Below are 8775 nucleotides of genomic sequence, written 5' to 3' on the forward strand. Positions count from 1 at the left end.
ATTACCAGCTCAATGCGCTTGTTGTTCTTTTCTGACTTATGACATTTCGATGTGTTAGCCAGACCCCGTTTTGTGAAATTGGACAACCGCTGGAAAATTTTGAAGTCATTTCTCACTTATTTTGATCCAATAGACTCAGGAAGAGGAAGTAAATAAAACAAGAGAAACAGAGTAAAGGACAAAGGAAAGAGATGATTCCTAACAAGAAAATTACAAAGTAGAAACCTATTAGATATGGATACCAACTCTAATGACCATGACATGCACCTGTGGCCTATTCTGTTGGGCAAATCTAATGTTCAACTCCTGTTATACCCCTAAACCGTGAAACTAGGCTTCAATGCTCTGATTATCCAATCCGATTCACAGTCCTTATTCGACTTGTAATGCCCGAAGGGTTTTCACCATCAAGCCTCTCTCATTTTGTTCTTTCTCTCAACTTACTGTCGCCTTACGGTGCCCGCAAGGGTTTTCACCAATAAGACTCTCTCATTTTTATTTCTCTCAGCTCTCGTCGCCTTACGTTGCCCGTGAAGGTTTTCACCTCTAAGACTCTCATTTTATTTCTCTGCTTGGACCAGAGTGCTGCCCCTGATATGATTCACCTCTACTCGCTTGACTTGGCATCTCTCGAAAACTGGTCGGAAGGTCTTTCTTTGGACCGTAATGTGGGCTTTGGATGGGGTTAGGAAGAAAGGATATCAAAGGCTCAAAACAATTTGAATGGGTTCAAAATTACAACTTTCGGAATCAGATTTCCTACCACAACCACCACTTCTGCCCTAGTTTCTTTGCTTGGGGACTTTTGGATTTTTATTTTGATGAGACCGAACCGTGGGGCTGCCTACGTATCCTTAAAAGGAATCAGGTTGAACGTAGTTCATGTCATAGGAAATTACTTTGTTATTGTATTTTTTCTTTTCTCTTTCTTCTCTTTTTTTTTTCTTTTTGCTTTTCTCTTTTTCTTTTTATTGTTTTTCTTCTTCTTTTCTCTTTTCTTCTTTTTCTTTTTTTCTTTTTCTTTCTTTCTTTCTTTATTTCTTTCTTTCTTTCTCTTTCCTTTTATTTCTCTTTTTATTTCTTCCTTTTCTTATCTTTCATGCTTGTGTTTCTGATATTCGCTACTAATTCCGAAAGAAGGGTATGAAAGAAAATAAATAAGGCCCAAAAGGGGTGACGAGGGATAAAGTGTTTAGATAGCAGAACAAAATGCCTTCGTCATTCCAACCTTCAAAACATGCCAAGTACAAACAACACAATTGAACAAACCAAGGAAAACATTCGTAACATCTTTTGGTTACGCCAGACTTGATGACCGTACCCACACATTCGCCTTCTACATTTGTTATATACAAAGCGCCATTGGACAACACTTTCACTCTCATTACCACGAACGACTCCTGTCAATTTGGGCAAACATGTCTTTAGCTTCAACCCGATGCGGCATGATGCATTTTAGTAGGGTTTTCTTTACGTTTTACCTGCCCCAGTTTCACACAATTCGGGCTGGAAGTGATCTCAAAATGCCTTTACTTATTTCCCTCAAATGTCCCTATCATCTTCAAAATTGTTTCATTGCTTCATAACTAAACTGACTTTAAGACCAGGCCTAGATTTTTGCATGCATGTCATGTCACTAGAACTAGCATTAGACAAAAGACAAAATGAAAGGATAGAAAAGAACTAAACAAAGAAAACGACTGGAAATAACAAAAGACAGGACATTGCATTAGACAGATGGTGAAATGGTTCGAATAACAAAACAAGTAAAACAAAATGGGATACAACCCTGGAACAAACCTAGATAGCACTAAATGAGATATTACGACTAAAGGAACTAGACAAAATAAAAGGATAGAAGGATTTGAGTCACACGACAATATCCGGATTACAACCCTGAAATAACCCGGACAACAAATATGACAGCAAACTAAGCCACCAAAGCTCCTCCCTGGCTCACCAAGAAAAGAGCATCTTTCCAATCCTCAAACTCAACATCTTAGCCATTGACTTCTGCATCAACAATACTAGGAACTTCACACGTCTTCATCACATTGTTCTTAACAAATTGCTTTTGGGTTCCTTCCGTCGGCTCGTTCTTAAGATCAACCTATGACAACGCTGAAAGCTTAGTAGCATGTGAACCTCTGAGGCTCCCCGAATAATTCTCACATTCCTTTTCAAAATAAATCATACCCACCATATGCGTCTCATTATGCACAGGCGATGGACTTTGGCTGTTGTCTGTTGCATCTGGATTTTGCACGACAATGTCTCCTGCATCAATAAGCTTCTGAATTGCATTTTTCAGATTCCAACACTTCTCTATGTCATGCCCCGGGGCATCTGAGCAATATGCGCACCTTTGAGAAAAATCAAACTTCTTTGGAAGAGGGTTTGGCATTTTTATCTGGATCGGCTTCAACATGTCCAATTGCTTCAACTTTTGGAACAAACTGGCATATGACACTCCTAATGGGGTGAAAGCCTTTTCTTTTTTCAGCAACCTCTCATTCTTAAATGCTTGATTGGGCCAAAAACCTGATCCAGGGGGTTTTTGATAGGCTCGTGGGGGTGGATAGGCATTTTGTAGAGCTGGGTACTGAGAGAGTGATGTACGATTTTGGGAGTTTTGTGGAGAGAAGTGGCATTGGGGAGGATCACCAGGTGCATCAGGATATATATGGGGACGATGTCGAGGCTGGAAGTGTTGATCGGGAAAGCCCATCGGATCATCTTTTCTGTTTCTCTTTCTTCCACCCAAGCTTACTGGGATGTTCTGAATGACTTTCAAACAACTCATGATTTTGCCTGACTTGATTCCCTCTTCTACTAGCTCCCTCATTTTTAACACATCTTTGAAAGTCTTTCCCAAGGCCTGGATCAAATGACTGAAGTAGGTGGGCCCTTGGGCTCGTAGGAAAAGCTCAACCATTTCTTCTTCACCAATCGGGGTATTGACTCGAGAAGCATGTTCCCTCCATCTGAGCCCAAACTCTCTAAAGCTTTCCTTCGGCTTCTTTTCCATTCTAGATAGGGAGGAGCAGTCTGGGGTAACGCCTGATCTGTACTGAAAGTATCGAACAAAATCTTGAGCCATGTCTCCCAATGTAGGCCACTTACCAACATCTTGATGAATATGCCAGTCCAAAGCTGCCCCAGTTAGGCTCTTACTGAAATATGCCCTCAACAGGATATCTTTCTCTCCAACGCTTCTCATTTTACTACAATAGACGTCACGTGGGCTACCGGATCTCCACACCCATCATACAAGTTAAATTTTGGCACTTTGAACCCCGCGGGCAGGCGAACGTCGGGGGACACAGACAATTCTTTGTAAGCCATGCTACCCTGGTCTTCCCTTCCTTATTTGTTCTTCAAGGATTTTTCTATGCCTTTCAGTCTCCTGGGTATCCCTTCTTTCCCTTCTCTTCCTGTGAACCTTTCATTTTCAACATGAAGCTTATCCCGAGGGCTCTTCTTGTATGAGTCAGGAAACTTGTAGGCAACCTCTACGTGATAGTTTTGGTCATGAGCTTTGAGTGGATATTCATTGTTGGGAATAGTGGATATGACAGGAGGGCACTTTTGGGAAAAGATAGTTGGAGGACGAGTGATGGAGCTACTAGGGTGGTTGGGAATGTTGTGATAAGCGGGTAGATCTAGAGAGTATGGAGGATCATCTGGCATTGTGTCCGGAGTTTGGGTAAGGGCAGCATCTAGGAAGCTAGGTGGTGGCGGGGGTGGTGCCTTCCCAGTCATCCAAGCCTGATACATGTCTGCCATGTGTTGTCTTAACATCTCTACCTCTTCAACCAACCCATTGTCCTGTTCAACCAACTGCTTTCGGGCACCGGTATCAACCAACTCAGTTCTGTTGTTGTCTGCCATTGCCTTTTGACTTTGTGTTGTAGAGAAGAGTTACCACTTTAAAAACCACAAACCAACCACCCTTCTGCTATGAATATAACAAAATGAGGCAATTACGTTAGCGTTAGGGCATTTAACAACAAAAATATCATATTGCGTGCAATGCACCTAGCCACAATTACCGGTTCTAAAATGACTTCGAGGGTCATAAGGTCACTTCGCATCATCCCAATTTGTTCATTTCAACCTCCATTTTCTTTGCTTTTCTAGCACTTGCTTGATCATTTTCCTTCCTCTTTTTTTTTTAATTATCACTCTTTTCTTTCCTCTCATTTCTCACGTCCCATAATTTCACCCTTTTTTCTTTTCTTTTTCCCCCTTTTTTTTCCTTTTTTTTTCTTTTTTAAAAAAATAAAATGATTCGATCGAACCCTATGTAGGTTGCCTACGTATCATGACGCCGCATGAATCAGATCTTTGCGTAGTTCTGGAAAGATAGACAGTAAAACACATAAACTAACGCTTTCTTTTTCATTTTTTTTTACTTTAGTGACTAATCCGATGAGAAAAGCGAAATAAAAGAGGCAAATCTTTTTTTTTTAATTTTCTAGACTGAATGCTCTATAACCTATTCTAAACTCAAGCTTAATGAGCATATTTTTTTTTCTTAAACAAATACTCTATTAAGGAAAATCCTAGAAGAGAAAAACACTTTTTTTTATTCATTTTTTTATGAAGAAAATCTAAAGAACAAACCACATAAAAGTATTTGAATTTTCATTTGATATCCTGACGCAAGATTTCGAAACAAGCAATAAACAAAATAAAACAAAATATTTTTGGATTTCAATTTTGATTGCCTAAAGGAAAAATTCTAATGATAAACAAAAGACAAATTATGTTTTTTTATGTACAATATCCTAAAGTTCTAATGAAAATAAAAAGTTTTTTTTACATTTTTCACTAATTTCCCAAAGAAACGCCTCAAAGAAAATCTTTTTGGATTTTAGAATTAATACCTTAAAGAAAACTTTTAAAGAGGTACTAAAAGAAAATTCTCTTTTTCTTTTTTGAATTTTGGTCCCAATATAGTAAAGAAAATATAAAAATAATTTTTATTTTGATATTAATTTCCTAAAGGAAAAACATTCTCAAAGGAATTTTTTTTTATTTCTAGAATTAGTATTCTAAAGAAAACTTATAACAAAAATATAAAAACGCAGAATTCCCCCCCCCCCCCTTTTTTTGGATTTTTGACTTGTAACATATTTCCAAATGCAAAATAAGAAATGCAATAACAAAAGACGATGCAAACTTAACTAGACAATACAATGTCTAACATCACCTAAAAGACTAAATACTACTATACAGGACTAGAAAATAAAACAAAAACAATTGACTCAAAAACATAGAATGGCTCCTCGAGCAGCTCCTGAATGCAGTGATCATGACTGAATGGTCCTGGGGTGTATGTCATGCTCACACTCCAGTAAGTAGACCCACACCTGTATGAGAAAACTTTAACCAACACTATAAGAGATAATAACACTCCCTATTAGACACAAGCAAGACATAATTGAGGCAATTTTTGCAAAATGACTTATTTGGCCAAAAGATGGCTAGAAGTGCAAAATTTGGCTAAGACACCGCAAAAGCCAAGAACTTAAGATTTACTAAGAAGACCGGACCCTATGTGGGTTGCCTACGTATCCCGCCCCGAGAGACGAGAATCAGGTTCGCGTAGTTTGGGCAAATTGTATACGGGCGAGAACTAAAAATAACAACTAATTTAGAGAAAATATGTTTTTTTTCTTTTTTTTTTTGAAAAATGATGAAACATGTAAAATCTTTTTTTATTTTCTTTTTCCTTTTTTTTGATTTTTGATTTTTGAAAAATGATGAAAAAGTACAAAAATCTTTTGAATTTTCCAAGCTTTCTTTTTTCTCTTAATAAAATGTAACAGAAAACATAATTAGGCCCCACTCGCTTTATCTTCACATTTCTCCCTCTCTTTTCTTTTTTTTCTTTCTTCTTTCTTTTTTCATTGTTTGTTTTCTTCATTTACCCTCAGCTATCATTGGTCCGCCAAACGACCCTTTTACCCTTGAAGAAATGCAACATGTAGCACATAGGATGCATCAAGATGATCTGTTATTTTGGGTACACCTGTCCTAGACGGACCCAACCTCTGTGTTGAGTCCCCAAAGTTAAATGCACGTGATGCAAGCAAACGTTTCTACTAGGGATCCGGCATGAGGTCTTGTTATACTAGCTTCAAAACCTGGGTTTATTGTTTTAGACCTGGCTTACCCGAGCGGACAACTCGAGCCGGGGGGGGGGCAACGTACCGGGAATACAGAAGCTTCACCAGCTTTGCAACTTGTCCGAACCTCGTTCTAAATTTGGAATATGACTCTAACAGAAAAGAAGTCACACAAAGTGCACACTTCTTCATGATTTAGAAAACTCAGAGAGAAGAGGGATTTCGCAACAGTTTATATACAGTTCACGGAATATCAAAGCGGTAAAAGCAATCAATTAGCACATTAGGCTCAAATCATGTAACAAAATCAGATAATGGATAAAGCCAACTATAACAATTATTCTAAGCTCGAATTCTTGAACCCTGAACCAGAGATTCTGGGTTCGGTCCCCAGCAGAGTCGCCAGAGCTGTCACACCTCCTTTTTCACCTACACCCCGGAAAAGGTGCAAAGGGAGTTTTTCTAATTAAAGGACAATCAAAACGGGATTTATTTTAAGAAATTCAGAGTCGCCACTTGGGAGATTTATGGTGTCCCAAGTCACCGATTGAATCCCGAATCGAGGAAAATATGACTCTGTTTAACAGTCCGTGAACCAGAAATCCGAGTAAGGAATTCTGTTAACCCGGGAGAAGGTGTTAGGCATTCTCGGATTCCGTGGTTCTAGCACGATCGCTCAACTGTCATATTCAGCTTATTTATCGGATTTTAATACATGTTGAACCTATGTGCCAATTTTAGCTTTCAACCGCTTTTATTTAATTATTTTTTGAGAAAGTTGAACGTCATTTAAAACGTGTCTTTGGATCGCGTCACATGAAATGCACCTGCAATCCTGAACACATTTTATTCAACGTTTTTGGGATTTGATTTGGGTCACATGAAATGCACACCCGAGTTTAAGAAGGTAAATTATTAAAAACGCACCTAAAGTGATTAATGCATTATTATCTTTGGGGAGGGCTGTGAAATTCGCTAAACGGCCCATCTCGAATTCTAAGTATTTTATTATAGACATTTAAGATGACCCCGCAATTTATGCATTTTGTTTAGCAGGGCTCGCCTCATTTATTATTTAAAGGCCAACCTAAAGCAAACTACAATTTTCTACTTAGTTTGTCTCTAATAATAAAAGAAAAAGCCCTAATTAATTAGTATTGTTCAAGAACTAATATACTTACGTCCTTGACTTTTATTCAAAATTTCAGTAATTCCCTTGGGCTTCAAGCTCAGCCCAGTAAGAATAAGACACAGTCAAAACTCAAGTTGGGCTTCGGACAGACTTCATTCAGGCCCAACCTTGACATTCAGGCTTATTAACTTGCAAATGATGGAGCTATTTCACATTTATTCAGATCAACACTTGACATACTCATATGCTCATCTCAATAAAATTCAAAACAGCTAGACGTCTAAACCGACTGGATTGGATTTATATTCTAAAATTCAGATTTTTCTTATCTATTTACCTACTAGTGAACTTCTAGATATTACTAAAGGCAAAACAAACTGGGAAACGTGAATTGAATTTTAACAAAAATAGTCATGAATATAAACCTCAGATGAGCAGGCTAAGCAACTTAATTACGAGATTTTACTTACACTAACACGAACAGGTTAATAGCCTAACTTCACACTTTATTCACATCTAATCATCATACAGCTAAACTAAACTACTTAATGAAACGCAGATGTTGATATGATTAACTAATCTACTGATCTTAGCTACTGCAATACAAAGTTGTTTGAGACGTCTCTTCATCTTGAAATTAAAATTAATGTGGATATCATACGCTGATCTCAAAATCAATTGCAACACCCAAACTATTTCTGATTTTTTATTTTATTTTTTAAAACAAAACCGTTAAACTAAAGCAAGTTCTAAGCTATATTAAGGCTACAACTGGATAACCACAAATTAACAGTCCCAAACAGTCCAATTAGGTACAAATTACGCAGTCCGAGTTTTATGTGAATATAAATCCAATTAGACTACACTACACAGTTACATATCATTAATATCTACTTAACTACAGATGTATAGTTGTCCAAACATGCATCATCCAGTAAACAAATGTCTGAGTACTTTCATTTCATGTTCATCTCAAAGCTACATCAATTTGAGTTCAAGTGTGCACCTGGAACTGAAAGAAGGAAGCAGAAAAATGAGGTATCAGCAGTAACCAACAGCAGCAGTAGTATTCAACACCAGAAAATGAACTAGTAGACTAATTTTGAAACCAAGGGATGTGATACGATAGTCAGACCCTAATTTCAGTCTTAGTGAATCAGCAGACCCCAAACCAGACTCGACTTAAACCCTTTTTATTATCAGCTAACCAGGAATTGCTTCCATACTAGAAGAAAACTTCAGAAAATACCAAATGACTCAATGTAACAGTGTATTTTTCTGAAATTCTGCAATCGTTTTTGATTTTTTTTCTGTATCTATTTTTGTGTATCTCTCTTCCTATATCTCTCTTAGAATCCCTTCCAAGTTTTCTTAGCTCTCTGCCCCTGTATATCGAGTGTATCCAGAGTGTATATCAAGTGTATACCTCTCTCTCCGCCCCCTTTTTTTTTTCTTCTCCGAATTTCCTAGTCTTCTACCCTCTTTGAATGTTCTCTCCCTCTGACCATG

Source organism: Nicotiana sylvestris, chromosome 4, assembly GCF_000393655.2.
Source record: "Nicotiana sylvestris chromosome 4, ASM39365v2, whole genome shotgun sequence".
Taxonomy (NCBI): domain Eukaryota; kingdom Viridiplantae; phylum Streptophyta; class Magnoliopsida; order Solanales; family Solanaceae; genus Nicotiana; species Nicotiana sylvestris.